Raw genomic sequence first — 5,560 nt, forward strand, 5'->3', positions numbered from 1 at the left:
CGGAGCACAGGCTCCGGACGCGCAGGCCCAGCGGCCATGGCTCACGGGCCCAGCCGCTCCGCGGCATGTGGGATCCTCCCAGACCGGGGCGCGAACCCGGTTCCCCTGCATTGGCAGGTGGACGCGCAACCACTGTGCCACCAGGGAAGCCCCGGAAAGAGCTTTTTTAAAAAAAATTTTTGAATTTTATTTTATTTATTTATTTTTATACAGCAGGGTCTTATTAGTCATCAATTTTATACACATCAGTGTATACATGTCAATCCCAATCGGCCAATTCATCACACCACCACCACCACCACGCCACCGCGGTTTTCCCCCCTTGGTGTCCATACGTTTGTTCTCTACAGACAGACAGATTTTTTTTGTTTCATGAGAAGGCTGATGTTAGGACAATGGCCATGCAAACTGTGACCACACCCTGTCACCCTCCCCCCGCCACGCCCCCCCCACCCCCCGCTCCCCGTCCCCAGCTTGTTCTTATTTCCAAAACAACTCTTGGGAAAATAATTTTAAGCAACAATATGATACAATTTTAATTACAATATGATCTATAACATTTGGGCCAGTTGACCCAAACCAACATTAAATTGAAACCTCCGATTATTTAGGCAAAAAGCAAACCTAATAAAGTACGTGTGGATGTCACGGTATGTACAATATTAAAATCATCATGCCATAGCAAGCCGGGGCTGCCTGCAAGCCCCTCTGCGATTATGTACTGTGAGTGCCCCTGAGGTCACTCGCACAAGGAAGCCTTACTTCTTTGAGCCCTACTGATGCAGGGGCTGCTTGGTCCTTCGTGAGACCTCAGTGGCTTTTTTAATCTTAGGTCCTGATCACAGAGTAGATTGTGTTTGGTGCTTGGGGAGCCTCAGCCTGATCAATGGCCTGTGCGACCCTCTGCCACGGAGGGTGTCCGAGTGTGTTTTCCACTCTAGGCTGCCTTGTATGGCGGTGCATGTCATGCACGGAGCAACTCCAGGGGCACCATTCTCGTCACACTCATCTCAGGTCAGTTTTCTGGCAGTCAGCAGTATCTTGAGGAAGGGGTGCCTCTTCCTAATTCGTGCAGAGGTGCATGCTGCCTGGGAGGCGAGGGTATACTATGACTGGACTCAGTGAATTGGAGGATAACCCTACCTCTTCCGCTCCATGGCTGTGTGACTGTCCTCTGAGTACTAGTCTGCTCAGGTTGCCAGGACAAAGTACCACAGACTGGGGGGCTTAAACAACAGACATTATTATTTTCTCACAGCCCTAGAGGCTAGAAGCCTGAGATCGAGGTGTCAGCAGGGTTAGTTTCCTCTGAGGCCTCTCTCCTGGTTGTGTAGATGGCCATGTTCTCCAAATGTTCACATGGTCTTTCCTCTGTGTGTGTCTTTCGTCTGTGTGTGTCTTTCCTTTCCAGGTCCTAATCTCCTCAGGCAGACAAAGACTGGTCATATTGGATTAGGGCCTCTCCCCAATGACCTCATTTAACCTTAATTACCTCTTTAAAGACCCTCTCTCCAAATACTGGGGGTTAGAACAACATATGAATTTGTAGGGGGAAACAATTCAGCCTAGAACACTGTGCCCCAGCGTCCTGATCTAGGGCTTGTAATGATAACCTTCTTAAAGGAAATTATGTGAAAGTACTTTGCAGACTGTAAAGTGCTGTGCAAATATAAAGTGTTGCTACCTCCTTTGTCCTCCTGACCTGTGCCTGGATCCCTGATGTGATCGCTTAGATCTCGAAGAAATACCAGGCAGAGTCCGTCCCCTAGAAGGTGGGAAGAGCCAATAAGGGGTGGTGGGGCTGGGGCCCGAGGTGGTGGCTCGCTCTTCCCGCATCAGGGGCCTCTCTTCCCTGCCACCCCAGCTGTGGATGCTGGTGCTTACTCAGGGAATAGTCGGTGGGTACCTGCTCTGTGCCCTGCCTCTGGTGGGGGGGAGGGGGCAGTGTGGAGGAGGAGGAAAGGGAAGGGATGTCCTTACCAAGATGTAAAAGTTCCGAGAGTTCTGGGTGCACTGGCCTTCCATATAGTTAGAAGTGGTGGCGTCTTTACTGGGGGACCAACAAATTACTGGCGACTGGCTCTGCCTTCCCTGAATCACATCAGATTCTGAGCAATATGAGCAAGCACTTGCCCGGGGGAGGGGCGGGGGCAATGATGATGGATTTAGTTTCCTCTGGACCACTTGCTTCATTTTGATGATAACATTTCTCAAAATTTATGGAAGTGCTCTTGCTTTCTGAATCTACCCTTTATTTCTAGAAGAGTGAGGAAGGAATGTCAAATCTCTTCCTCAGATGATAAATGATAACTCTCTTCCTCCGCGCCCCTTCCGCAAACAACGTCCACACTCTCAACCTGGGCTTTGAAATCAGGAGTCTGAGCAGATGAAGAGATAAGAGTCAAGAGCGTGTCCAAACAGAATAATTTTTCCTGTTTCAATAATAATGTTTATCGCCTTGGGCTTCTTAGTTTCTTCTTTGGAGCCAACACAATTGATTTATCAATTTGTTTTCCTTTTTCCTTTGACTTCATGGCTCTTTCTCATTATTTCCTGAGTATGGCTTTGCTTTGCTTCCCGGAATGGGAAACAGAAATGGTTCTGATGAATGGTTGTCCATTTTATTGGCATAGAGTTGCTTGTAGTGGTCTCTTAGAATGCTTTGTGTTTCTGTGGTGTCTGTTGTAACTTCTCCTCTTCATTTCTAATTTTATTGGTTTGAGTCCTCTCCCTCTTTTTCTTGATGAGTCTGGCTAATGGTTTATCAATTTTGTTTATCTTCTCAAAGAACCAGCTTTTAGTTTTATTGATCTTTGCTATTGTTTTCTTTGTTTCTATTGCATTTATTTCTGCTCTGATCTTTATAATTTCTTTCCTTCTGCTAACTTTGGGTTTTGTTTGTTCTTCTTTCTCTAGTTCCTTTAGGTGTAAGGTTAGATTGTTTATTTGAGATTTTTCTTGTTTCTTGAGTAGGCTTGTATAGCTATAAACTTCCCTCTTAGAGCTGCTTTTGCTGCATCCCATAGGTTTTGGATTGTCGTGTTTTCATTGTTATTTGTCTCTAGATATTTTTTGATTTCCTCTCTGATTTCTTCAGTGATCTTGGTTATTTAGTAACCTCCATGTGTTTAGCCTCCATGTGTTTGTGTTTTTTATGTTTTTTTCCCTGTAATTCATTTCTAATCTCATAGCACTGTGGTTAGAAAAGTTTTTTATATGATTTAAATTTTCTTAAATTTACTGAGGCTTGATTTGTGACCCAAGATGCGATCCATCCTGCAGAATGTTCCGTGCGCACTTGAGACGAAAGTGTAATCTGCTGTTTTTGGATGGAATATCTTATAAATATCAATGAAATCTCTCTGGTCTATTGTGTCATTTAAAGCTTCTTTTTCTTTATTTATTTTCATTTTGGATGATCTGTCCATTGGTGTAAGTTGCCTTATGTATTGAGGTGCTCCTATGTTGGGTGCATATATATTTATAATTGTTATATCTTCTTCTTGGATTGATCCCTTGATCATTATGTAGTGTCCTTCCTTTTCTCTTGTAACATTCTTTATTTTAAAGTCTATTTTATCTGATATGAGTATTGCTACTCCAGCTTTGTTTTGATTTCCATTTGCATGGAATATCTTTTTCCATCCCCTCACTTTCAGTCTGTATGTGTCCCTAGGTCTGAAGTGGGTCTCTTGTAGACAGCATATATATGGGTCTTGTTTTTGTATCCATTCAGCCAGTCTGTGTCTTTTGGTGGGAGCATTTAATCCATTTACATTTAAGGTTTAAGGTAATTATTGATATGTATGTTCCTATGAGCATTTTCTTAATTGTTTTGAGTTTGTTTTTGTTGTCATTTTCTTCTCTTGTGTTTCCCACTCAGAGAAGTTCCTTTGGCATTTGCTGTAGAGCTGGTTTGGTGGTGCTGAATTCTCTTAGCTTTTGCTTGTCTGTAAAGCTTTTGATTTCTTCATCAAATCTGAATGAGATCCTTGCTGGGTAGGGTATCTTGGTTGTAGGTTCTTCACTTTCATCACTTTAAGTATATCATGCCACTCCCTTCTGCCTTGTAGAGTTTCTGCTGAGAAATCAGCTGTTAACCTTATGGGAGTTCCCTTGTATGTTATTTGTCATTTTTCCCTTGCTGCTTTCAATAATTTTTCTTTGTCTTTAATTTTTGCCAATTTGATTACTATGTGTCTCGGCGTGTTTCTCCTTGGGTTTATCCTATATGGGACTCTCTGTGCTTCCTGGACTTGCTGCAGGATTGTAGTGCTTCTGCTCTCTGCCCTCTGGTGGATGTCAAGAGCTATTTTTTACTTTTCTTTTTAGATGTAGGTATTTTCCACTGCACAGCTCTCCCATTCACCCTACCTGGGGGAAAAGATTTCCCTGCTTGAAGTTTCAGCTTTCTTTTCCATGTCCCATCCTGATCTACTCATTATCCAGCCCCCATCTCTGGTCATCCCCTGTCCCCTTCTTTTTATTTATTTATTTATTTTTAAAAATTTTTATCATGTATCCACTCTTTTTTAGATTCTTTTCCCACATAGTTTATTACAGAGTATTGAGTAGTGTTCCTTGTGATACACAGCAGGTCCTTATTAGTTATCTAGTTTATATATAGTAGTGTGTGTATGTCAATCCCAATCTCCCAATTTATCCCCCCCCCACCCCCTTACCCCCTGGTAACCATAAATTTGTTTTCTACATCTGTAACTCTATTTGAGTGTTTGTGTGTTACTTCTAAATTAAGGCGTGGAAACAAAGATCTTCATTTTTCTCTCCTCATTTATTTTTCCTAAGTCATAAAGTTATCTTTTAATATCTGCTTAAAAGATTTCCCTGCTTGAAGTTTCAGCTTTCTTTTCCATGTCCCATCCTGATCTACTCATTATCCAGCCCCCTATCTCTGGTCATCCCCTGTCCCCTTCTTTTTATTTATTTATTTATTTTTTAAAATTTTTATTGGAGTATAGTTGATTTACAATGTTGTGTTAGTTTCAGGTGTACAGCAAAGTGAATCAGTTATACATATACATATAGTTTATTACAGAGTATTGAGTAGTGTTCCTTGTGATATACAGCAGGTCCTTATTAGTTATCTAGTTTATATATAGTAGTGTGTGTATGTCAATCCCAATCTCCCAATTTATCCCCCCCCCACCCCCTTACCCCCTGGTAACCATAAATTTGTTTTCTACATCTGTAACTCTATTTGAGTGTTTGTGTGTTACTTCTAAATTAAGGCGTGGAAACAAAGATCTTCATTTTTCTCTCCTCATTTATTTTTCCTAAGTCATAAAGTTATCTTTTAATATCTGCTTAAAAATCTTTTATACTATTTTAAAGGTTACTTTCCATTTAATCAGTCATTATAAAATATTGGCTATATTTCCTGTGTTGTACAATACATTCTTTTTTTTTTTTTTTTTTTTTTTTTTTATACCTCCCACTCTCCCACCCCTATAAAGCACCCACCTCCAGTAACTGCTAGTTTGTTCTCTATACCTGTGAGTCTGCTTCTTTTTGTTATATTCACTAGTTTGTTGTATTTTTT

At 41.4% G+C, this 5,560-nt stretch overlaps 1 protein-coding gene across 1 annotated transcript in view; it reads left to right on the plus strand.

Annotated features, from left to right (window-relative positions):
• Positions 1-5,560, plus strand: part of OOSP3 (oocyte secreted protein family member 3) — a 22,053-nt gene that overhangs the window by 3,741 nt on the left and 12,752 nt on the right.

This window comes from Physeter macrocephalus, chromosome 16 (assembly GCF_002837175.3).
Source record: "Physeter macrocephalus isolate SW-GA chromosome 16, ASM283717v5, whole genome shotgun sequence".
NCBI lineage: Eukaryota > Metazoa > Chordata > Mammalia > Artiodactyla > Physeteridae > Physeter > Physeter macrocephalus.